This window comes from Homarus americanus, unplaced genomic scaffold (assembly GCF_018991925.1).
Source record: "Homarus americanus isolate GMGI-L3 unplaced genomic scaffold, GMGI_Hamer_2.0 scaffold27959, whole genome shotgun sequence".
Classification (NCBI taxonomy): Eukaryota; Metazoa; Arthropoda; class Malacostraca; order Decapoda; family Nephropidae; genus Homarus; species Homarus americanus.
The window spans coordinates 560,590-588,423 of NW_024737608.1; the positions used below are offsets into that span (position 1 = coordinate 560,590).

Consider the following 27,834-nt stretch of genomic DNA (forward strand, 5'->3'; position numbering starts at 1 on the left):
TGGCTTATTCCGAAGCTGAAGAATTTAGAGTATTGTACGGTATTGTTATTTCTATTTATTTTTCCGTGAAGTTTTCCTTATTGTTTCTTTTATACACCACGATAAAACTTAATTTACCCCAAAATTGGTATTAAAACTTGTATGTACGATGAAGGTAGGATTTATTTTTTTTTTTTCCTCATTCTGGTCCAGAGGCGATTTAACAAGTATCCCGCTGGAGCTTCATTGCCCGTAGAGACACCGAAGGAGGAGGAAGTGCTGCTGGTTGTCTTTTTCGCTTGACAGACGCCGTTTTTAAATTGTATAGTAAGTTTTATTTTTAATTTAACTTATTAAATTTATACTTGTGTAAAGTTAAGATATATCAAGTTTATTTATTTGTCGGTTTTGTACCGATTTATTTTAATGAGAATTTAAATGGAATTTTTAATAGGATATTGATGATACAGAAGACCGATAATTTCTTATCATTATGAACAGGCATAGGTCGTTAATACTGATAATCATATAGACTAGTTACTTTAGAGAATACTGTACTATTTTGTCTGGTGCTTTTATGTAAATTAATGAAATATGGTTTTGGTATCGGTCACAGTATTTGAGACTTTGTGAATATCTAATTAACGTATCGCATACTTTGTGTAGGTTTTGGTCATATATGTTACAGGCTTTAACTGGGGGTATTAAAAATGTTACTCGTAAGATTTTTTGGTTAATATTAGTCCATTGGCTGCCCGCAGGTTTCCGTCATATTTACTTGTTATACTCCTCACTTGTTTCCTTGCCTCCTCCTTGTAGGTTAGGTAGGTTGATTGGTTCTTTTAGTATGAAAATAGGTTTTTGGTTTATTTTTTGTTTTACTCAAATTTAACCTTCATTTTTGTGCAATTGATTTTTTTTAAAAATGATGCTTTTTTTTTTTTTTTGCAAAAAACGCTAATTTTCAAAAGGTATTCAGATTTGAGTGAACCACTGGGAAAAATATTTGTACCAAACCTGAGGACAGCCAATGGGCGAATATTAAGCTTATTCTTTTCTTTTCTTGACAGATGATGGATCCAGTTGGTTGTTACGGTTGTCAAAGGCCAGTTTACTGCATCAGTGGTCGTCAGCGTGGATAGTACAGCACCTCCTTATTTATTGAGGTAAGAAAGTTTGTTCTATAGTGAAATGTCAAGTCTGCTTCAATAACTTTGCAACTAGGATCTACGGACGATTGATCGCATCTGGACACTGGCAAGTACAAGTATGTACTGGCGGCACATACTGGCTCTGTTGCTGTTGGCAAGTACTGTACTGTCTCTGTTGCTGTTGGCAAGTACTGTACTGGCTGTTACTGTTGGCAAGTACTGTACTGGCTGTTACTGTTGGCAAGTACTGTACTGGCTGTTACTGTTGGCAAGTACTGTACTGGCTGTTACTGTTGGCAAGTACTGTACTGGCTGTTACTGTTGGCAAGTACTGTACTGGCTGTTACTGTTGGCAAGTACTGTACCGGTTGCCATTGCTGGCGTACTGCACTGGCTGTTACTGCTGGCAAGCACCGTACTGGCTCTGTTACTGCTGGCAAGTACCGTACTGGCTGTTACTGTTGGCAAGTACTGGTACTGGTTATATTGTTATAAAGTACTGTACTGGCTGTTACTGTTGGCAAGTACTGTACTGGTTGTTACTGTTGGCAAGTACTGTACTGGCTGTTACTGTTGGCAAGTACTGTACTGGTTAGCCATTGCTGCGCACTGTACTGGCTGTTACTGTTGGCAAGTACTGCAATTGGTTGTTATTGCTTGCGGGGCACTGCACTGGCTCTGTTACTGTTGGCAAGTACTGTACTGGTTGTTACTGGTTGGCAAGTACTGTACTGGCTGTTACTGTTGGCAAGTACTGCATTGGTTGTTATTGCTAAGTACTGTATTGGCTGTTACTGTTGGCAAGCAATTGCACTGGCTCTGTTATTGCTGGCAAGTACTGTACTGGCTGTTACTGTTGGCAAGTACTGTACTGGTTGTTATTGCTGGCAAGCACTTAATTGGCTGTTACTGTTGGCAAGTACTGTACTGACAGCATTACAAGGGCAATTGTACTGGCTGTTACTGCTACAAGTACTGTACTGGTTGTTATTGTTATAAGTACTGTACTTATTACTACAAGGCATTGTACTGGTTGTTATTGTTGGCAGTACTGGTACTGGTTGTTACTGTTGGCAAGTACTGTAATTGGTTGTTATTGTTAAGGCAATTGCACTGGCTATTACTGCTGGCAAGTACTGTACTGGTTGTTATTGCTTGGCAAGTACTGTACTGGCTGTTACTGTTGGCAAGCAATTGCACTGGCTTCAGTTACTGTTGGCAAGCAATTGCAATTGGCTCTAGCTACTGCTGGCAAGTACTGCACTGGTTGTTATTGCTACAGCAAGTACTGTACTGGCTGTTACCAAGGCAAGTACTGTAATTGGCTGTTACTGTTATAAGTACTGTAATGGCTGTTACTGTTGGCAAGTACTGCACTGGTTGTTATTGTTGGCAAGCACTGTACTGGCTGTTACTGCTGGCAAGTACTGTACTCACATTGCTGGCAAGCACTGCACTGGCTGTTACTGTTAAGTAAGTACTGTACTGGTTGTTATTGTTGGCAAGTACTGTATCATGCTGTTACTGCTGGCAAGTACTGTACTGCTGTTACTGTTGGCAAGTACTTCTCAGGCTGGTTGTTATTGCTGGCAAGTACTGTACTGCCTCTGTTACTGTTAAGGCAATTGTACTGGTTGTTATTGCTAAGTAAGTACTGTACTGGCTGTTACTGTTGGCAAGTACTGTACTGGCTGTTACTGTTGGCAAGTACTGTACTGGCTGTTACTGTTGGCAAGTACTGTACTGGCTGTTACTGTTGGCAAGTACTGTACTGGCTGTTACTGCTGGCAAGTACTGGCTCTGTTAGTGCTGGCAAGTAATGGGCATGTAATGGCTCTGCTGCAGTGTTAGCATGTACTGACTGTTACTGTTGGCAGGTACTGGCTGTTACTAGACAAATTTGTCCGATTACATGTTTATAAACTTGTATTAAGTCCCACCTTGCCTACCTATAAGCTGGACAATGGCATAAACCAATTGATTTCCTTTACACAATATGTAGATCACTCGCCGACTTGTACAGTACAGTACTGCAATTACTCGTACATCACCCGTTTCGATAAACGTAAAAAAAAAACTTGCAAATGCCATTTTTCATTCATTGGGGGACGTTTTGCTTGTTTATGCATCTATACAAGATTTACAGAGCTATGGAAGCTTTTTGCACAACTCTTAACACCGGAAGCTCCCCATCAGGGCTCCATGTACCTTTAGTTTTGATAATTCGTTTAATACTTGACTGAACATGTCGGTGTTGTCATTCTTAAACATGTGGGTCGTGGAGGTTTGCATACTCATGTGAACACCTCTTGTCTTGCCCTGATCAGAGTCTGCGTAATTACGATCTGATATGCCCACACGTAGAAAGCTTTTGAGGCTTTGACTTTACCACATTTGGAATCGGACTGGCAATCTTACTCGGTCTTTATACAGTCTGAATGGTCTGTATTCCTAGAGTCAGTGGGTTTGATCTGAGTGTACAGTATATTTTATCAATCGAATAGTTTGTTTAACTGGCTATATTTAGCATAGTGTCTGCATTCTTATTTTTCAAGTATAAGTTCATTCTTCCAGTCACCAATAATGCTGTTGTGCATAAATGCCTGTAAACTGGCTTGGCTAAAACTAGTTCTGTGATCTATAAATACATCCAAGGATCAAGTCTCGTACCTTTCCTTAAATTTTATGCCATTTATATTCAAAATCCTTCTGCAAGTGCCTTCACCTGTCTGGCTCTAAGGTCCTGTCTAGCATAAGTACATCAACTGGATCCCTCTTAAGTTACAGAAATAACTGATGTCCACCTTGGCATTATTGATTTGCCTGCATCTATAGTTCTTAATTTGTCCAATACTTGTTTCCAGTTCAGTTAATACAGGTAACTATACTCTTTCCAACTGTTCACAATTGGTAAGCAGACCTGGTCTAAAATGTTAAATATCTGGACAATTGAAATGCTCGGGGGGAACCAGTCGGCTGTTATAGAAGGGCGTGACTTATAGGCCAGGTTAGTGTGGAAATACGAAACACTTTTATTCTATAAAACTTTATACCTAGTGAAGAATGTGGATTACCTCTGTTATGAAAGTTTGAATTTAAAGTTTTTTAATCTTTTATTAAACTTACGTTGTAAAGAATTGCAAATTGATGTTCGGGGTTGACGGCTTGTTGACGATTGTAGACGGTCATTGGATAAGTAACTCGTAAATGTTAGTTTATTAAAATTGTAACTCCTAGTTTTGATTGGGTTACTTTTGTTTTTTAATGTTGCAGCTTTCTTACTCGAAATTGGTGGAGAAAGTGTTGAATATTACTATGCCTTACTATTACCAACAGCTCTTTAATGTAATAAACATTTTTTCACTAAAAGATACCTTGCATAATGTTCATCAGTACAGTAATCTAATACTGTACAGTACAGTTCTATAAAACATTGTAGGGGTAGTTAACCAGTATATTCAGGGGGATGACTACATAATACTGTACACTGTATCGAAACTTTTTTGTCAAAATCAGTGATATCAATACTGTATTACTTCAAGAACTATGGTAAAAATGGGGTTGTGTAACTTTGCGTTTTTCTACACTCTATATTTGGTGCTTAAGTTGTGCTGTGTAACGCTTCATGTATTCAGTAAACTAGTTCACAGGTGTCCCTTAATATACTAAAATATTGTTCCTGGAAATGCTTTCATTAAGTTTAAGTAATTTATATATTACAGTATTATTGGGGTTATGTTCCTGTGAGGGGTAATCTTTATATTAATAATAACGGCATCAAATTTGGTTTTATTGTTCGTTTGCTTCTATGTAGTGTTGAAACTTAACAGGCATATGTACTGTACTGTATATTGGGGGGATACCCGTATTGATGTAGCATGTACTGTATACTGGGGTAATGTGCTGTAGGTATACAGTACTATTGAATATTTTATTAGTACAGTTGTAATATTTCATCATTCTAGGATGATGACAACTTGAAGATGGAGGACGGAAGAAATGATAACCAAGAGTTCTTCTGGTGACCTGACGCTTGCTGCTCCAGAAACAGTCAGGTTGGGTACAGTACAGGGCATCTCTCATTGTGGTTTCTTCACTAAATTCTTGACAAAGTACAGTAATTGTTATCCAAGGACTGCCTTGTCTAGTTAACTATTTTAAGTGTAAATATCAATGTATTTGTACTATACAATACATGGGATACACCAATTAATTGATAATGGCTACAGATATCAATATTTTGCTGAATAATCAGTATCTGTAAACAAAGTATTGGCTGATGCCATTTTGCTGTCTGTTTTGGGTTAAGAAATTAAAAAAAATAAATAAAAATTACCGGAAAAATACAGTAATTACAGAAACCAGTTAGTTTGTTCACTTCTGGAAATGTCGCACTCGGCTACCGATCATTGTCTTAAGGTTTTGTTATTAGATAACTGGCAGTGTTCTCTGTGCAGGTCCTTCTACAGCACTTCATTATACTGTAATAAATATATTATCAAGCCAGACAAAGTAGCTTTTGTTTAATCTGAAGAGAAAAATAATCTGGTAAGGAGTCGCTGACGAGAAAGATTGTTTTATATAATGTAGCATCTTCAAAGTACATTAGATATTCTATTTACCAATATTACCCAAATTAGAACTAAGAACGACCTGCTACAGTATTATAACTTAAGATGAATGACATAAGTTGTTGAAGCTGGATAGTTTTTATAACAAATTTAGTCAAAATGATAAATAACATAATTTACAGTAAATCCTATTTTATTAAAGAATGGGTAAATAATGAATAAATGTTCCAAAATAAGTCTTAAATATTAGAATAAAGTCGCTGTTGATTACAAATGCGTGTCTTTTCCACCACCGTCTCTGTATAAGTAAACATTAAGCTGAGGAAGAAAACTCTAGAATAATACAACAAAAATGGCCGTCATGAGGAGACTTTAATATAAATTTAGTAACGCCGCTGGTTAAAATTTTCTGGTCTTGGTCTGGTTTATCTGTTGTCTCAACCCTACTCTTAAGCTGACGCTCCTCTGACCCGACCCTTATTGCTTTCATTTTCATATCCTTAGTAAGGACTCTCCCGGGCACCTTACCTGGTGCAAGTTTATTGTAACAAGTTAAGGTGTTGGTTAGATTATAATGTTGAGTTATAGCATTAGTCTGTACTTATACTGTACAGTATATATTTAATATACATGGTATTCTTCCTGGATGGTTACAGCTTTGAACAGCCTTGATATTATTTACCTATAAATAGTTGACTACTTGATTAGTTAATAATTACTGGGTGTTGTGCCGGGTATACTTAAACGCTGCAATAATTTAAAACGCAGCTGCTCTTAATAATGCAGCTTCAAAAATTCCTTAAGACTATTACTAAAGTTGATGTATTTGTGGACGGGTTCTCTACCGCCAGAGCAAATTGTTTTATTTAAATACTGTATTTGGCCGATACTTTGTTTATAATCTGGCTTTGGTGGCGAGATTATATAGTGACTTGACTGTTTTACCTGCATGATAAAATTGACCTAAATTATAGCATTCTCTAAATCTGGTGGCAGATTATCGTGAGAGTTTTGAATCTGGTTATTAACTGTGCATCACTAATGTATTGTTCTTCAATTACTGTACTAGATTAAGTGGATTAATGTGGTACTTCCATAGAGGATAAAACCTTCAGTTTAGGGTCATGTTATACAATACTGTATTAGGATAAATTAGTAGTGTGAAAATATTTTACTTGAAACCTTTTACAGGTAATAACTTGTGACTTTACTTCCAGTAGGTTCAGGACCTTGTCAAGGAGAGGTGTGCACTCTGCTGTACCACACATCTTGCCTCGCTTGTACTGCTGTACCACACATCTTGCCTCACTTGTACTGCTTTGCCACACACCTTGCCTCCAATATCAGGATGGCAAGTGATTCACAACACTACTAAAGGAAGCAGGTGCCAAGATACAGCCCGGACCCAGCCTTCCACCCCTCCTCTCTACCTCAGGTAAAGAATATAACAAGTTCAGTTGAAGTAAAAATATACAAAAAAAAAAAAATACAGTACATAAAAAATAGCCTCAGAATGCTCACTTACAAGGGAGTAAAGTGTACTTTATCTGCCTGTGTCAAAATGAACTTTTCCAACACTTGGATTGGAATTTCTCTGCCAGTTTATCCTTAAAACCAAAGACAAACAAATTGCTCTGGGATATTCAATGACCATACTAGATTTCTTGGTGCTATAAATTTCAAGACAAAATAGAAAGTAAAGGAGAAATTATATTTAAATTTGAGAAAATGTTTTAAGGGTTGAGAATATTGAAGGGATTATGGGACTAGAATTGATGTACAGTCATAGTCAAAAGTGTTGAACACTTGACAGTATTTGGCTTTAAGTAGTTTAATCCTATTTTGTGGTTCAGGCATATGATTAGTGTTATTAGTATATCCCAATCATATAACTCACAAGTAGACGACAGATATTAAGTGTTCAACACTTTTGACCCCGACTGTACCTATGACCTTTGATTGTACAGGAATATCTTAACATGTTCATGTTAATATCCCCAAATTTGTTCTCAGAATTATATTCTTAAAACTCTCAACCAATCTTTTAATATTTCAAATTTATAACAAATAATTCTTGGTCTTCATGTAGGCTTTGATCATAATGAACATTACCACAGATGTGTTCTTTTTACTAATATTTATAAATTTACTATTTTTATGGTAAAAATTTTGAATATTAATTTTACATTTTATTTTGTACAGATATGTTCTGAACACTGGAGTGCCATGCTGCCTTGACTGTGCTTACTGGCCACTGCCCTGTACTTGCTTGCTGGCTGCTCTGTATGGCTCTGCTCTGTGCATGCTGCCCTGGATGGCTCTGCTCTGTGCATGCTGCCCTGGATGGCTCTGCTCTGTGCATGCTGCCCTGGATGGCTCTGCTCTGCATGGCTCTGCTCTGTGCTTGCTGCCCTGGATGGCTCTGCTGCCCTGGACTGCAAATTTATAGCCATTAAGTTTCCATTAATAAATGTCTAATTGTCATTACATCTTTATTAACCTTTTCCAGCATTTACAATATTTTCAACTTTACAGACAATTGATTAAGTTCAGCTTCAGATATTGAAGCAAAATAATTTGATTAAATAATATCTAATTATATACAAATAAAAATATAAATATAAATGAAAAAATATATATATATATAAATAATACATACATAAAGAAATAATATAAATATACTATATATAAATAATAAATAAATAAAATATATATATATATAATATATATAAATAAATAAAATATATATAAATAATATATATAAATAAATAAAATATATATATATAAATAATTATAAATAAATAAAATATATATATAATTAAATATATAAACATTATATATAAAAAACAAAATATATAAATAAAAATATATAATAAGCAAAGTACAAAACTGAAAAATAGCATTTTTATGAGAAAAATGGCTAAAAATACAAAATTTGAGCAAAAAAGGCCAAAAATTGCCCTTTTTTACCCTTAGAGTTTTTTGAGTTTGCCATTGCCAGGACTAACGTTGAAAAATTTGGTAACAGTAATCGGAAGAGTCTCCGGAGCACACCTCTAATTATCATTCACCAATAATAAAAAATACAAGCATAACGGACTACCTGGAAGTGGAGAGTAACTCCCCACATCCAGAGTAGTCATCTCTACTATCACAGGTACCAACCGCAAGGAGAGCTCTTGAAAGGCACAAATGTTTAAAAACCACACAAAATTTATTATTACTCAAAATTTGCCCAGGAATAATTTTGGCCATTTAGGACAAGATATTTTAGCATTTTGGACTTAGAATATTTTAAGCTGATGAATTTTTGGACTTAGAATAATTTTTACTTGGAATATATTTTAAACGATGAATTTTTGGACTTAGAATGAATTTTTTAGATTTTAAACGATGAATTTTTGGACAGATATTTTAAGCGATGAATTTTGGACTTAGAATAATTTTTTACTTGGAATATTTTAAACGATGAATTTTTGGACTTAGAATATTTTAAAACGATAAATTTTTGGACTTAGAATAGAATATTTTAAGCGATGAATTTTGGACTATAAATATATTTGTAATCTAGACCTTAACATGATCAATTCTGTCAAATCAGTTGCTACTATAATATATGCAGTCTACTGGGATATTTACACTGTACCCTCATTAAATAGGATCGCTGTAATTGATTTAAGCTAATTAGTACATTTTCTAAAAAATTAATTAAATGATTTGAATTTGAAATGCATATAAAATAACCGAGTGGTTCAAAAGTTGCCTTGGCTGTCATATACAATATTATATTTAATTATTGTGCAAATATAAATAGTTTTAAAATGTACATAATAATAAGTAAATAATACAGTAATAAATGGTCGTGGATGATATTCCAAAAGTGCTAATGGCCACACTGGTAAATAAGTAAAAACCCTCATTGGAGAAATAAAGATGAAATTTTGGAGCAGTTGACTATAGTGCATTTTTTATCAGCTGAGAAGAGATGTCCGCCCCCCTCCTCAAAGGTTACTTTTCGTTTGACTTGTTTTCAAATCTGTCCGATTTCGTCCTGGAAACAATAATTGTATTTCTAAAGGGGTTCATAATGACAGTTTCTGGCCAGGAAAGATATTTAGCTAAATTATATAAATATACATACATTAATTATTTCAAACTTAAACCATTGAAATTTACTCAGAAATATTATAAAAATTAACTGTTAAACTCTGGTGGCAAATTGGCGCTTTCGGAGACGCATTTAATATATACTTATTTTTACCCACAATAGGCACAAATTCACATTATCTCTTCTCAGCTGGGGAAAGAAACACACCACCAATACCGGGCAGGTCCCTCTTCTGCCAACTAACACAACCAAACAGGGAGAAACACATGAGCAAGGAATCGATCTCCTGATTTGAGTAGGTTGGGGATTAATCTTCTTGATGACAGCAGTGGACCCCAGGCTGATCTCAATACTATCATCAACATATTATCAGTTCACCTCTACAATGTGCAGTAAGTCTTACATTTATTTATTACCATATTAACTTCATTATTACTGTTTGTACACTTAAAAAATATTTGTTTGCACAGTAATTATAAATAAGTATTTTATGTGGCAGTCAAGGCTTGTGTATGTTTGGTTGGAATAATGAGGAACACTTGAATAAATTGAACAGAAACAAATAAATAATTGAACACAAAATGAGGGAATTGTCAAATAATGTAAAAATATTCAGACTGCGGTTAGTTTGTATTTTAATTTGGTGGACCACAAACTACTCTGCCCTCATTGAATCAGCAAAAGAGACTCTGGGTCACCCGAGATTACTGAAAGTCTGAATTAACCGAGTTCCGAATATTTTGATATTGTTGACAATTTCTTAATTTTGTGTTCAATTATTCATTCGTTTTTCTCATTCAGTTTCTGATCATATTGTTCAACAGCAAACTTCCTCAGTTACTATAGCAGCACCAGCATTTCTTTACAACCTGTCACTCATGTTATTCTTTGCCTAACTCCTGTATCTCTTGGCTTCGAATTCAGTTTTATCCTTTTCTCTCTAAGACCATCTCAGTTTAGCCTCCAGGTACTGTACTTCTCTCTGTTTCCAACCATCTTCCACGTCTCACACAATCTTGCCTCTTTATCTCTCTCTCTCACTTCATCATTCCCGCCATCAACCACACTCCAACGGAACATCTTTCATTATGGCCCCGGCGTCTTGGTACACTGCCCCTCACTGGCTGTTTCCTAGTCTCTCAACTCACAAGAAAATGCTTCCTTTACATTCAGTTCCTTCACAATTCCCACACTCTCCTTCTTAGAAACATCCACCTTCTTCCTCCTCATTTTAAGTAACACACACACACACACACACACAAGCAACCTGTTCTAATTTCCTGACCAAAATGTAGCCAATCTGGGTTTCATTGCCACCTGCCTCAGGCCTACATGGTCAGCCTACTTCCCTGTTATTCTTAAACACTTATTTACATACAATACCCCAAACTCAAGTGTTCACCTTCCAGTATTCTTTATTCCCAAAGCCTTTCCCACCATGCACACCTTACCGTAACCCAAGCCCAACGGCAAATTTGGACAATAAAATAGTTTGTTTTAATGGAGATCACTACACAATAAACTGTATCTCCTAAAACAACATTAACTGCCATGACTATAACAGAATAATTGCGCTTAAGTCACTCGACAGATTTCTGACAACATTAAATGGCCTTGAACTAATGAGATAGAATTCATAACGAAAAAATAAAAATGTAATTTATGGTTTAGTTTAACCCTAAAATGGTAAATATATGAAATGCCTGGGCCGGTTCAACAGTCACTAAATCATATTAATTCTAAAGTCCTTAAAAACAAATTTGTTCTTTAATTTCATATCATATTGTATTGGCATTCTAAGTCCAGGTAAAATTTAAAACATAAATTTAAGCCAAATTATACCTGGATAAACAGTGAGAAATAAAGGTGTTTAGTTTATAATTAAAATAAGACAAATTGTCAATCTTCAGAGCCACAGCTAAACACCTCAGTTTAATATTGACCTCCACCTCACACTGGCTCACACTACAACAGAGTAACACCTGTGATGAAACAACATTATCAGGAAAAGATCAAAATATTTACATACACCAGATCACTTTAGATAGATAGATATATAATTATTATGTAAACTTATCATAAGTTTACAATTAGTTCAACCAGCATATAGACAATGTAGGTAGGTGTACAGTTCAGCATGTATATAGCCAATACAGGTATACAGCTCACCATGTATATAGATAATACTGTATAGGTGATTATGAAGTTCAGTGTATTAATGACTAGCCTTTGTCACATTAATATTATATAAATATATAGGCTAAGGTCATATATTCATATATATACATTCTGTCACCAGACTATTGAGCATGTAACTACATAAGGATTTGTTCTATCCCTCACCTCTAGAGATTGTACAGCCCTGCCAAAACATTTGTTCTGTCACACCTCCTAGGGTGTACAGCCCATAAACATTGTTCTGTCACACCTCTAAGTGTACAGCCCATAAACTTATTGATCTAACACACTCTAGGGTTGTACAGCCCCATAAACATTTGATCTGTCACCTAGGGTGTGCAGCCCTCTTTGTTTGTTCTGTCACACACCTCCTAGGTGTGCAGCCCTCAAACATTTGATCTGTCACACCTCCTAGGGTGTACAGCCCATAAGCTGTTTCTTCTGTCACCTCTAGGGTGTGCAGCCCATAAACATTTGTTCTGTCACACCTCCTAGGGTATACAGCCCATAAACATTTGATCTGTCACACCTCCTAGGGTGTACAGCCCATAAACATTTAATTTCTGTCACCTCCTAGGGTGTACAGCCCATAAACTTATTGATCTGTCACACCTCCTGGGGAGTGTACAGCCCTCGCTGTTATTCTGTCACACCTCCTAGGGTGTACAGCCCATAAACATTTGTCTGTCACCTCCTGGGGTGTACAGCCCGATAAACCTACAGACTCAGCCCTCCGAGGTGTGTGGTAGGCTGTTTGGTTAATGACCTGTTGAAGTGAAGTAGTTTGCCACTCAACCACCAGACTCAAGAGGTCCAGCCAGTTCACAGCCTGACACGTGCCTAAAGTGAGACCAGCTCTCCGGGCTGTACACACTCTCTCTAAATATATGAGCTAATGCTCATTAGTCTATCAATACAAATTGTACAGACATTACTACCCAATTTAACTACTACTAATATAACTATTAAATCAGCACGTGTATTTACATTAAACCAAGGAACAACGTGTGAAGGGAGCATTACCTGCATGTCTTGGCAACACAATACAAGATAATTACAAGTACAACTCAGGACAGCTGTGACGATTTAAACTATCTGACTGTATCAAAGGTGACATGATGAGGCCATATATGCTCAGCTGCATCAAAGGTGACATGACCATATATCTCACTCGAAAGCTGCATCAAAGGTGACATGACCATATATCTCACACTCCAGCTGCATCAAAGGTGACATGACCATATATCTCACTCCAGCTGCATCAAAAGGTGACGCATGACCATATATCTCACTCAGCTGCATCAAAGGTGACATGACCTGTCTCACTCAGCTGCATCAAGGTGACGACATATATCTCACTCAGCTGCATCCAAGGTGACATGACCATATATCTCACTCAGCAGCTGCATCAAGGTGACATGACCATATATCTCACTCAGCTGCATCAAAGGTGACATGACCATATGTCTCACTCAGCTGCATCAAAGGTGACATGACCATATATCTCACTCAGCTGCATCAAAGGTGACACTGACATGAGATGACCATATATCTCACTAAAGCTGCATCAAGGTGACATGACATGAGATGACCATATACACTCCGCTCCAGTTGTACTTAAAGGTGACATGACGTGAGAGATGACCATATATCTCCACTCCAGCTGCCAAGGTACCGAATTAACCCTACACTTGTTCAGGCAAAGTGTTAACAAGTGAGATGGTTTGAAAGTATCTTACCACAGCTAAAACAATATAGACAACACAGGTATACAAGTTCAGTATATATTGTGGAAAATGTAATAATTCCATGTAATGGTGAGATTTAGCAAATAAAACACAGTAACAATCTGCCCAATGGAGCCTTGAGCAACTATCATAATTACTCAAGTAGAGCATTATAGAGGAACAGTCATATTGTTTCTATTGCCAAATCTGATAAATGGCTGAACCACATCAATCAAGGTCAAAAGTAAGAAGTAGCAATAGTGAAACATTGCATAAAGCACATCAAGTGCCGTTGAGGACGTCTGTGTTGTGACCTTCTGAATGCCTTAAGTTAAACCTTTTAAGGAAGGTCTTCACTCCCTGCAGTAGTTTGTAACAGGTGGGTCAGACCTGCACAGTACCACACCACTGACTTAACACCAAAATATATATCATTTAATACCTCAGAGATCCACTACATCCTCACACAATAATAATTCTTGGCTTTTACACAATAAAGGCCAGAGGAGAGATGGAGTGGCAAGAGAAGGCTGCCTTATAGTTGTGTGTAGTCAAGACTTATTCATCAGTGGCATAAATGTTAAAGCTCACTATGGCCGAGTCAACATTAAATTAGGATTCACGTTTTTAAAATTTAATGTAGCGATTCGTAATTACCAGTAATGAGCCGTTTGGGCAGTTGGTCTGTTAAAACTGTACAGTATGGGAGGAAACTGTAGTATTGTACCTGCAGAAAACCTGCCATGTTTGTTAGTAATGGTAACATCTGTCCCAGGCTGGGGAATGAACCCAGGATACAGTAATGCACCACTAAAGATATACAACTCCTGATGTATCTGAGAGACAATCACCAGTGTTTTGGTATAAAAACAATAAACAATATTTTCATGGTTCTATATCACTAAAGTGGTCTAGTTGCTGAATATATTGGACATTTTCCTGCAAATATTTGTATTCCAGGTATTAATCACATGCATTGTCAACTGTCTATCATGGTTAGTACAGTAGTTCTGTCTACAGTACATATAAGAGAGATATACTGTAGACAGATGGACAGAAAGATGTAGAGAGATATACCATATTTCCCACCATATAAGACATATTTTTAACCTAACAAATGTCTCCATAATTCACCCGATATCATATATAACTGTAGGAAAAAAAAAAAACACACAATAAACTTTTATTACGTCGTCAGGAGTCAGCCCACGAGGGGGGAGCACATCCCTGTCTCCCACACCTCTAGTGAAACAGTTGTCAAATGGCATGCAGTATTTTGTCCTTCCTCTTATTTATTATTATTATTTTTATCCATTCCTCACATTGGCGAGGGTCAACTGTACTGTACAGGTTATGGAACACATTGCAATTTTTCTCATTTAAATATTTGTTCCTTTTATGAAAGTTTAGTTTAGGTGAACTTTCTTGAGACTATAAACCTTTCATGTTATATCTGTGGTTGCCTTTAATATGGTGAGAAATACAGTACAGTAGTATATATAGACAGATAGATAGATAGATAGATAGATAGATAGATAACCTGAAAGTCAGACAGAAAGATAGAACAAAATCATCATCACCATCCAAATCATACAGCCATTTTCCACACCATCTCTTGCAGTCTGTCTTGTCAGGTTCTAAGATCATTTCTTACAATCTCTCCCCATGTCATTCTTGGCCACCTACCACTGGCTCTTCTCCTCACCACATTTAGACTCATGCACCACTTAACCAAGCTGGTCTCATCCATTCTCTCCACATGCCCGATCTCAGTCTACTTATACGTAAATCTTGGCCGATACTCTCAATACCCAGCCGTCCTCTTAGCTCTGAACGGTGATTCTTATCTTTCAGCGTCACAGTACACATCCACCTCACCATTCTCATTTCAGCTCACTCAAGACAGCATATGTCATCCTCTTTAACTGCCCATGTTTTCACGGATATATAACACCACACTTCTCACACTAGTCGTATACATTTTTCCTCTCATGTGATGGGAAAGTCCTCTTGCTGACAATAAAGACAACAGTTCCCTAATCTTCCTCCAGCCATTTCTGACTCTTGACAATGAACAGAACCCTTTCCAGCACTGATCTTGTCACCCAGGCAGCAGAACTCATCCATGACTCACAACACAGCAGCTTTCAGCACCCCCTCCAGCACTGATCACGTTACCCAGGCAGCAGAACTCATCCATCATCCATGACTCACAACACAGCAGCCTTCAGCACCCCCTCCAGCACTGATCACTTCATCCAGGCAGCAGAACTCATCCACACAGTCCAGGGATAATCTTCAGTGTTGAGTTTCTTCAGTCTTGCTGTGGACACATATTTACCTGCACATACACAACACTTACAGTCAGCAACATCCAGCAGTCTGCCATCCACTCTACTGTACCTCTTGTGTACCCACCTTCCTCACTCACTGTACCTCTTGTGTACCCACCTTCCTCACTCACTGTACCTCTTGTGTACCCACCTTCCTCACTCACTGTCAATATCTTTCTTACTGATAGCATAGATATAGATAAGACAGATACTTGTATATATAAAGACAGTCTGACAGATGATCTAGCAAACAAACAGACAGACTGACTGACATACAGGTACTGAAAGACTGATAGAAAGATATAGAGATATAGATAGATAAAGATAGACTGTTAGACAGACATAAAGACATACCTGTAACAGCAGTGTTTCCATGCTCCAGTTGTTAATTTCACAAGGTTTAGTTGTTAACTCATCTGTAAAAAACAAACAAAAACATTTAATATAGTCAACAGTTTATGATAAAAATATGTCCATAAATTAATAATTATTCAGTACAGAAGTTTTATGTTTTATGCAAGTTTGGTTTATGTGAACTTTCTTGGGACTGTAAACCTTAAACTTTGCATGCTTATCATTTTTGCCTTCATATTCCCAGCTAAATTAGAGGTACATTAATACAGTAGTTTAGACACACAGACAGACAGAGAGGTAGAATCCAAGTTATCCAGCACCTGCGGAGATTCAGAGGTGCCGGATTAACAGGTTTTCCCGTTAGTTCAAACTCGCTCTTGGGATCCCCAGTAAATCCTACAATGCTGACCTAGCAAATTCATGTCACAATTTAATTTTTTTTAACACTTATTAAACTCTATATAAATGATGTGGCTCATAAATAAAGAAAATACAAAACAACACGGAGGTACAACTTTACATGTTAATTACGGATCTGTTCACAGTTTAATTAATTAAGGTAATTGGTGTTTATTAATGACTTTTGGAATAATTTAAGATATTTAGAATATTTAATAAGTCAATTACGCTATGGCTGCAAGTTTTAAATAACCTTTATATATATTCTCGAAATAATAAATAGATACTGACAGATATTGGTAAGCCATATGGATAGACATACAGTACATAGACTGACAGACTGACAAATACTTATTGATAAATAGATTGACAAAAAGAGATAAAACTGACTGAGACAGGTATTGATAGAAAGATATTGGTAGATAATAGATAGATAAATTGATAGATATACTGAAAGGCACAGAAAGACAGACACACAAACATACATAAACAGTTAGATCAGTGGTTCCCAACCTCTTCTGTTCTGTGACCCCAATACAAGATGTGATAACTACTGTTGCCCAAGTCTAAATCTTTCTTCGATGAAACAAACTAAACAAATGCAACTATTATCTGTTGTTAAGTGTTATAATATTGACATTCTTATGATACAGGAACATAATGTTAAGGATCCAGGGAAATTATCTTATCTAAATGATTACTTTGAAATTATTATAAACAGTACACATTTGTTAAAAGGAGGAACTGCACTATTAGTTAGAAAATATTCCACTTTCAAATTACTTAACTATGAGATGGATGAGAATGGCCAAATCTTATGTGTCAGAGTTTTCCGTGTTAGACCATATAATTCCCATTATTAATATTTATGCCCCATCAGGGAATACAAGGAAAAGGGAGAGAGAAGAACTGTTTTCTGATGATTTATTATATTATATCAGGAATAATATTGAAAATATAATGATTGGGGGAGACTTTAACTGTATTACCAGCATGAGAGATTGCAGCAATCATGACAACAAAGGTTTGGTATCCAAAGCCTTAACAACTCTTATAAAGGATATAAAACTTAAGGATGTTGCCATGATACAGAATTATCAACCTGAGTTTACATATGTTAGGGATAAATATGGGTCAAGAATAGATAGGCTTTATGTTAAGGGGCTTGAGAACAAAATAGTAAAATGTGATACAGTTCCAGTCAGTTTTTCAGACCATTCAATGGTTCTGTCAAAAGTAAACATTAACAAAAATGTAAAAGTAGGTAGAGGTTTCTGGAAACTGAATTGTAGTATTTTAAACTCTGATGAGGTACAGGAAAACTTTGGAGTGTTTTGGAAACATGTTAAGGAGGAAATAAACAAATACCCGAATATTTTACAGTGGTGGGAACAATGTGCTAAACCAGAATGTAAGAACTTTTTTATGAAAATATGTAAAAGAATGTCGCAAGAAAAATATGGGCTAATTAATTTATTTCAAAGTAGGTTAAGAGAAATTTTTGAAGAAGCTAAATACTTTGATGTGAATTATGAAGAAATAAAGGCACTGAAAACCAGAATAAATGAATTAAGGAACAAAATTTGTGAAGGTGTTAAAATAAGATCCAGAATAAAAGACAGAATAGAAGGAGAAAAGCTTTCACGCCATTTGATCTGTAAAGAAAAAAGTAATGGAAACAAGGAATTAATTACTAAGGTTAAGAGAGAAAATGGTGAAGAAATTGTGAATACAGAAGGCATAATCTATGTAATTAAAGAATTTTGGGGGAATCTATATAAAAGAGTTGAAACTAATGATGAATACTGTGAAAACTTTATAGAGAATTGCAAACCAAGACTAAAGGAATCAGAAAATGAATCTTTAATAAAACCAGTAAACGAGAAGGAAATATGGGAAGCAATTAATAATCTCAACCTTGGTAGATCCCCAGGTAATGACAGTCTACCTGCAGAGTTTTATAAACATATGTGGAAATTTATCAGGGTAGAGATCATAGAGGTTATTCAGTTTATTTTCTTAAATAAAGTATGAAGTGTATCACAAAATGCTGGAATAATAAAGCTCGTGCCTAAAAAGGGGAATCTGAAATTGATTGAAAACTGGAGACCAATAACCCTCCTAAATGTAGATTATAAAATAGTTGCAAAAATATTGGCAAGGAGAATTAAACCTTTTTTACATTCAATAATGTCAAATTACCAATACTGTTGTATTAAAGGAAGGTCAATAATAGATTGTAATATCATGGTTAGGGATATAGTGCAATTTGTTAGTAGTGAGAACCAAAAATGTGCCATGATAAACTTAGATTGGTCAAAAGCATTTGACAGAGTTGATATAAAATTTGTATTTAGGGTAATGGAAAAATTTGGCATTAACAATGTTTATGTAGACTGGATTAAAATGTTGTATGGAAATTGTGAGAGTAAGGTTTTGGTTAATGGCATACAAAGTAAGTCATTCAGGATTGAAAGATTAGTAAAACAAGGATGTCCTCTTTCTATGATTCTCTATATATTTTTCCAAGAACCTTTTTATTAATCAGTAAACAGCAATGCCAGAATAATTCCCCCACAGTTATCAAACAACATAAAAATTCCCATACTGGGATATGCTGATGATTCTACAGTCTTTGTTGTCACAACAAGTATTATGGGCTTGGGTGAGTGGAAGAAGAGAGATTTATGGCCTGTGCTGTGGATGAGATCAGCAGAATATTCCAGAATTTTAGGCACTATATATTATAAAGATTACGAACACACTGTTAATATGAATTGGAACAAAATCTTGGAAAATATCAGCATTACTGTTAATTGTTTATCAAACAGAAAATTATCCTTGTACCAAAAAGCAATTATTGTGAACTCAAAAGTTTTGTCCAAGGTATGGTACCTATCCCATACATTTCCATTAAATAAAATGTACTCACAGAAAATTGAATCATGTACAGTATTTTCAAATACATATGGAGTGGTATGTACCAGCCAATTAAAAGACAAACTCTGTATTTACCTGTCAAACAAGGTGGTATTGGTGTAGTTAATGTGTTTTGCAAAGCAGCTGCTATATTATGTACAACTTTCATAAAAATTGCTTCAGACCATGAAAAGAGGAAATCTTTAACTCCATATTATACAAGTATAAGGACCAGCTATCTATGAGAAATGAAACCTACGGATAATGTTTCCTACTTGCCTCCACCTTATTAAAGTATTGCAATCAATACTCTTAAGAAGGTTAGCAAGGCATCATACCTTTCCCAATGTCAAGAATAAAGATGTATACAATATGTTAATGATATGGACAAAACCTGCAGTTGAAGAAAAGTATCCGCTGTTTAAATGGCCTTTTATTTGGGAAAATATTACTTGTAAATATATTGATCCTCACCAGAGAGGCTTCATATATAGGTATATTCATGAAACTCTACCAACAAATCAGAGACTAAAAATGTCAAACATAAAAAAAGATGATAGTTGTGTAAGATGTGGTGAGGTAGAATATCCATTACATGTATTTTACTTCTGTTTCCATAACAGAGATAATTAAATGGTTTAAAAATCTCCTGAATACAGTCTGCAATGTCAATAGCAAATTATTTCTACATTTCTTAATGTTTAATATTAGCTGTAGTGATAATAAGAATAAGAATACAATGATCATGCTAATGTCAGATTATATTTACTGTATGTGGTTAAGTAGGAAAGAAAATTATAATGTTAAGGAGACTATAGCCTTTATTAAAGGCAGGATATATTATAATAAATGGATGATCAAGTGTATTTCAAAAGAAAAGTCATCCAAATATTTCACTTACAAATATGTTAATATGTAATATTAAAAAAAAAAAAAATAATAATATTAATACTAATACAACATAAAATTATGTTTCACAATACGGAGGAAATAGTTACTATGATGCACATTCAGTTAGACATAATAGAATATCCTCAGTAATTTTTGTGAAATATGGTTCAAATTTATTAAAAGCTGCTACAACAATTGTCTTTTTTTATGACTGTTAGTGAGCTTTAAGTGGTGTGGTGTGGTGTGGTGTGGTGTGGTGTGGTGTGGTGTGGTGTGGTGTGGTACAGTACAGTACAGTACAGTACTTGCTCTTTACACAAGTCTACTGTGTTACCTGATTCACGTTATTTTCTCCAGAGTCTAACATTGACTCTTGTGGTTTTGTTAATATGTTTCAGGATATTAACCTGCAGGTCCAAGAGCTACAGCTGTGCCTCACCAAGAACACAGTACGTTGGAAACACCGCTTCTTGTCCGAACACCAAAGTTAGTACTGAGATGGGTGACTGCCTGACCACCACATGCTGCTGGCATAAAGACTCTACTGGAAGTAAGTATTTCATGGCTTTGTCAGCTGTCCTTGGTCAAATTGTCTGAATATTATCTTTAATATATGGCTGACAGTAACTGTCCACGTCTGCTTAAAAAGAAAAGGATTTGAATTGTAAACCCAGATACTTAAACAGCATGTATAGTAGTACAGTGTCTTTGTATGAATTTTTAAACCATAGCCTGAGTAAAAGTACGAAAAAAATTTAGTACTTTTTAAAATGTATATATGGTACTCAAAAATGTTACTTGAGTACAGTACTCAAGTAACATTTATTTCATTACTTTACAACTCTACTAAAAACTACGTCCCTTTCAGGAACATTAACACACCAATTTTAACTCTCGGGAATCACTATTACCATTTCATGTAGGTTTTTTTAAATATAACTTTAAAGAGTATATAATTTTAAACAGTTTGACAGTACAAACAAAACACTGTAATCTACTGGCAGGTCTAAGGTAACAGCCACAGCAAACAGTACATTCCAACATTTATTTGGTCTAGGAGGGTCAAGCCTTGTTTAGTATTATTATGAACTCACATGGTTCAAATTACCCCCATGGTCGCCAGGCTGGGAACCACTGACTGTTAAATATATAGAAAGATACAAAAAGGAAGACAAATGCCTAACAGCAGCACAGTTACAACAACAAAAATTTATGGTCAAACAATAGTTGTGGCTGAAACCGTAAATTTACATTATCTTCAAACTCACTTGACACAACTAACAGTACACGACACACAAATAACAGTTTGACAAACACAAAGATTTCTTGTATAGGCTATGAGAGCTGTTCCTATAGATTACCTTGTCATAGGTGGTGGTGCTGTGGTGGTGGCAATGGTGAGGCTGGTGGGAGTTCTTGTTCCATGCTCCTGTTATCATTTTCATCTGTCATGGAGCAGTTCATTTTCCCAAAGTTTTGTTGCAACATCTCCTCCTGTAACAAACAAAATATTATACGTAATTACAAAAAAAAAAAAAAAACTTGGACAGGTTAGACCCAGACAGCTGTTGTACCATCTATTATAATTATCTTAGGTATTATTACAATTTCAGCCACAACTCAGTTAGAGCAATTTTGTGTTTACTATTACAGTCGTTATATCTCATCAATAGAAACATCTTTATCTAATACTGTCCCACCTTTTGTAACAAATTAACACAGGTCTACAGTTGGTCTGAGGGTCTGAGCATACTATACTGTACTGTACTGTACTGTCCACAAAAAATGTAAAATTACACCTTGACGCTTCAACAAAGTTGCTTACATTGGTACCACATCAAAATAAGTACTTTCTGTTTAATATGGCGGGGATGGCTCGGAAGTTAGGTAAGGTTAAGTTAGGTTACCTTGGTAGGTTAGGTCAGGTTCTATGGAGGGGAGGGGTGATAACTCCAAAACCACTCATTTCTGATGGATATGAAGGTCAAATTTGAATGAATCATAACAAATACCACAGGATAAACACAAAGTTATGGTCAAACAATAGTGGTGGCTCAAACTGTAAATTTACATTATCTTCAAACTCACTTGACACGACTAACAGTACACGACACACTAATAACAGTTTCCTATCCTGGACCAACACAGGTCAATATTTAGTAGTTACCAACACCTAACTGAATATTGAGTCATATATGGGGAGAGAGAGAGAGAGATTAAAAAAAAAAATATTCTATAACATTTCTGTCAAAAATTTGTAGTTTGAGTTATTTTAACTTTTATTTTATAATATTTAGCTAATCGGCAAGAGTGTTGATGTGACGTTATACTCGTGCGCTAATCAGCATTCAAGTCCGGTTGGAATATGGCGTCTGTGTGAGATGGACATACATACATTGGCTGGCTGCCGCATTATTCAGAGCATTTTGAACAATAAAGCAGCAGCCATTGTCATTTTTGGGGCTGACGGTATTCTTGTTTCATCTGTCACAAATTGATAATAAGGAAGTTATTGGGTTTTAAAAAGAATAAAATCAAAGCACTTGTTGCCCCTATGCTGTTGCTCAAATTGTGTGTTCATAAGTTCGCTAACCTCACGCGCATGTTATTACATAGCGTCTGGGGGTCCTGGCCACCGGGGATCCACTAAGGGGTTAGGTAAGGTTTAGTTTGGTTGTATTGTATAAGTTAGCAAGCACGGAGTACCGGGAATTCAGAACACACAATCGATAGAACTATTATTTCTACTATTTTTTTTCTCGTAAAAAAACAGAATATCTGTTACATAATGTGTTCTTCTGATGTTTTCTTGTTGCAATTCTGACAATTTTGGATAAATCCAGAATGAGTGATTTCCGATGAAAACGAATGTCAGATTCGAACCAATCGCATCAAAAAACATCAGTAATACACATTTTCTTATCAGATTCTTTGGTTGCTGTAAAACGCAAATTTTACCGAATAATAATTATTCATATAATTCACATACATTATATATATAATTGAGGGTAAAATAGTTATATAACTCCTGCCTTTATAGCCCACCCGGGCACAGGTCATCGACCCACAAGATTATATTAATCTACACCATGAAAATGACGGAAAACCAGGTTTTTGAAGTGAGACAGATTGTAGGAGTGTGGAAACACAGAAGAAGGCAGAGCATTCCACAGTTTGGCTGTGTGAGGAAAGGAGGTACTATAACGGGTTATTCTAGTGTGACAGACATCCAGAGAGAAACTGTGGGCACCGCGGGCAAGACGAGTGTTACGAGCCCACGGCCTTGCCGGCGGTACACAGGATGCCATATCCACCGAACATTGCCCGTTAAAGTACCTGTAAAAGGGAGTGAGTTAAGCAACATTGTGGTGAAGAGAAAGGGAAGAGATTATCAACAGTTGGACAGAAGAGGAGCCACCCCAGATATGAGAGCAGTACTCCAAGTTAGGACGAATGAATCCTTTATAAACTTTAAGCAACTGCTCAGGAGTGAAGTAACTGACCAAATCTAATAATATTGAAAAATTAATATCTCGGTTATCTGCAATTTCCGGCGGAAATATCATAGAATTAAAAGGTCTTAGAATTATCTAAACATTACGAAAAACATATTAATAACAGCGAGAGAAATACCGGAGCAAGATAAAAAATTCACAAAAGAAAATTATCTTAAAATTAGACGTCTTATTCGAATATGATAATAGATTTGGGGTAGAGTAAACTGTATATGTCTATGATTTTAAATCCATGTGCTTAAAATAGTTACAATAAAAAAGTCTCAAAAAGCCTGACAGTTAATACCATTGTTGACATCGGCCGAGAGCACCACAGTAACTGGGCCGAGTTCACTGGGCCCAAGTCACCAAGGGCTGACTTCACTCTTACTTTGTCCAAAATGTCGTCACAACAATTATAAGGCTCTCTCTCTCTCTCCCTGCACACGTCTCCCACAAATGTCATCACAATACAATATAACAAAACAATTTACCTCACACACCTCACAGCAGCTCTTGTTGTTTACATCATGGCCAAGGGTTTGTATAAGAGGCAATAGTTTTACCTTAAATTTGTGTTTAAACGTTCTAAAAATTATAAAATTACTCTAAATATTGTTAATTATCTTGATTTGTGTAAATTTTGTCACTGTGTGTTGCTTGCCAATGATGCGGTAAAATTTTTATATAAGATCTCCCTCAGGCAAGATATTGGGGCGGGCCAACGGTAAGGAGGCGTATCATATGGCCCAACGGGATAAAGAAAATGCACTAGTTGAGACTGTGTGTGAGAAGGACCTAGGTGTGTATGTTGACAATGAGCTGAAGTTCTCGGGCCATTGTGAGAAGAAGGTAAATCAGGCAAATAAATTATTGGGTCTTATAAGAAGGTCGTTCAGATATCTAGACGGCCCGTCCCTCATGACGATCTTCAGGAGTGAAGTGCTTCCCCATCTGGAGTACTGTCACTCCATCTGGTCCCCGAGATATGCCAGGGACTGGCAGTTGGTTGAAAATGTTCAAAGGAGGGCCACCAGACTGGTGCCTGCACTTCGGCACCTCAGCTACCCTGAGAGATTGGAGCGCCTGAACTTGCCTAGCTTATACTACAGACGGGCAAGGGGGGACCTAGTTGAGGTGTATAAGCATATCAGGGGGCACTACTCAGTTGAGTGTCCTTACTTGGAGCTGGCGGACGCTCGCCCCACAAGGGGTCACAGCTCAAGATTGAAGAAGCCGCAAGTCCAGAAAACCGTGAGGGCAAACTTTTTCGGAGTGAGAGTTGTAAACTCTTGGAACAATCTACCAGAGAGTGTTGTGACGGCACCGAGTGTGAGCTCTTTCAAGAGAAGACTTGACCAACACTGGAGCAGGTTCAGGTACTTTCAGGAGCCGGTGCACGCCCAGTACTTTCCAACAGTGTGTAACAGAGACGTGACCGATCGCCCAAGCGGCTAACGCGCCGATCTTTTGGTTAAGAGGATAAAAGAAAAGGAAAAGTAATCAGAGACGTTGTAGTGGATTCTTCCCCTACAAACGCCGTTTGTCGCTGACTAGCCGACCCTCGAATTCCCCAGTGTATGCCTCGTGGTCTAGGTCAACCAGCGCCGCCTTACATGACTGAGGTCAACTATTAAGCCACGCCTACCTCCGCTATATAAGACCTCACCTCGTGGTGACCTAGCTATTTTCTACCAACAGCCACCAGCCAGCAACACCACCTCCTCCTCCGCCTGCCTGGCGGTCCTCTCTCCCGCTGGCGAGCATGGCGACCTACAAGCTGTCCTCCTCTGAGCGTCCTCACCAACCAGCTCTCTCTACATCACGCTTGTAACCATGCTGCCTTCCCAGCACCAAGCTGCATTGTACATCCAATACAACATATATACAGTGAGCACATTGTGAGTCTCCTTTCTCCATCCCATCCTGAGTGTGAACCAAACAAACTCGTACCCCACAGGATAAAAGGGTGAGAAAATGATTTTGTTGTCGATTACCAATTTAATGGCGACGTGTGACACCGAGGATTCTAATACATTATTATAATCCGTGACACGTGCAACATAGTGTACATAGCTGTGTGGAGGTCGGAGACTCGGCGTGTTGACATCTTGCAACAATTACCCCAAATTAATTAATCTTTCAACTCAACAATCCAAGCTTATTAGCACAAGCGGCTAACACGCCGCTATCAGTGGCGAAGACGATAAAGTCAAGTGGTTGTTGCCGTCAGATTGGTGGAGGTCTTCAACATGGACTCAATTGTTATCGAGCCAGGGTTGTTATCGAGCCAGGGTTGTTATCGAGCCAGGGTTGTTATCGAGCCAGGGTTGTTATCGAGCCAGGGTTTGGTAGCCAAGGAGAGATCTTCCATCAGCCTCATCACTGTGTTCGAGTTCCTTTAGTTACACTTGACTTGGTTACCATACAAATAATTTACCTTGCAATTTGTTTATAACTAATTGCATTTTCTAAAAAATATTATTATTATTAAACTAATTGTGAAATTATGTAGGTTTATGAATCGCTTTTTATAATCATTTATGTATAAAAGTAAATAAAAATGCATCAGGTAAATCGAAGAAATTGTTTACATTTGCGCGAGACTCGACGCTGGGGATGAAGATGCTGGAGAGGACTGAGCATGAGCACTCGCCACCCTCCCAACCCTCCTTGACAGGTAATAACCACCTTGTTACCTTAAATATAGTGCTCATATAGTAGGTATGAGCTATATTGCAACAGAATCTAATATATAAATTTGTTACAGTTTCAATTATACCGTCCGTTCGGGAGGTCACGATCTGTCAATTGTAGAAGATAATTTGGTTACCTTAGAAATGTAGGCCACACCGGACAGTAATGTCTGCAACGAGAAGAAATAATCTTAAAAGTGTTGAAATTTAAGAGAAAAACTTAAATCTTTTGTTATGTCATCTGCCCACCCAGAGTAGGTATTAGGCAGCCACCAAACAGGGAGGTACTACCGCCTGGGGAGATATTGGAAGCATAATGTGTTGTCTAATGGTAGACCCTGCTGCTATATGTGACCAAGTCCCAGGTTGATGATCTGACTTTCTGCCTCATTTACACACAATTGCTGGGTCTCAATTGTTTCTCTTACTATTGGCAACACAACATATATACTGTATATTGTTTCTAACAATTTTTTTTTTCAATTTGTATTTCTTTATGGTTCTTTATTATTATTATTATTATTATTATTATTATTATTATTATTATTATTATTATTATTATTATTACTACTACTACATTTTCGCCCCGTAGGCCCCGATGTGGGTCAGTGACCTGTGCCTGGGTGGGCTAATCCCCATAAAAAAAACCCCATTTCTGACAGTAGACAATACAGTAATTACCGGTTTAGAACAGCTCTCATTAGAAGGAGCAATATAATGAAGGTAAAGAGGTAAAATTATCATTTCGGTCATGCACCTATTTTCCGAAGCTCAGAACCGTTCAAAATACAAAAAAAAAAAAAATGATTTCAACCCAACTTAACCTCAGCTAACCTAAACCTAAATTCGCTGCATGACCAAAAGGATAATAATATTGGAAAGGCGTAGGTGATGGTTAGCACCAGAAGGACTTTGTGGAATTGCTCTAAATTTTCAGATGTTGTTTGGCTGAGATGGATTAATAAAATTGAAGCGACAACATTGTAGTATTTTTTTCTTTTCAACTAATCGTTCGATCATAAATTACTTGCAAG

The 27,834-nt window shown here is 36.6% G+C and overlaps 1 protein-coding gene and 2 long non-coding RNA genes across 5 annotated transcripts in view; 2 read left to right on the top strand and 1 right to left on the bottom strand.

Moving 5' to 3' along the window:
* Positions 1-197: 197 nt before the first annotated feature.
* On the top strand, positions 198-8,085 carry LOC121873496. Of its 3 annotated transcripts, none has more exons than XR_006090253.1 (5): positions 198-306; positions 1,050-1,145; positions 5,096-5,190; positions 6,919-7,136; positions 7,904-8,085. It is a non-coding gene; the product is annotated as an uncharacterized LOC121873496 (long non-coding RNA). The 3 variants fall into 3 exon arrangements; XR_006090252.1 differs by having other exon boundaries at positions 5,096-5,185; positions 6,922-7,136; XR_006090251.1 differs by having other exon boundaries at positions 5,096-5,185; positions 7,904-8,083.
* On the bottom strand, positions 8,065-24,742 carry LOC121873495. Its single transcript, XR_006090250.1, has 4 exons — positions 24,599-24,742; positions 21,972-22,104; positions 16,402-16,463; positions 8,065-8,136 (listed from the first exon to the last, which is right to left on the bottom strand). It is a non-coding gene; the product is annotated as an uncharacterized LOC121873495 (long non-coding RNA).
* A 1,950-nt stretch (positions 24,743-26,692) lies between these two features.
* LOC121873497 (protein unc-79 homolog) overlaps positions 26,693-27,834 on the top strand; it is a gene marked incomplete at its 3' end in the record, with an annotated part of 71,250 nt that continues 70,108 nt past the window's right edge. Inside the window, 1 exon segment of the mRNA XM_042377087.1 lies at positions 26,693-26,784.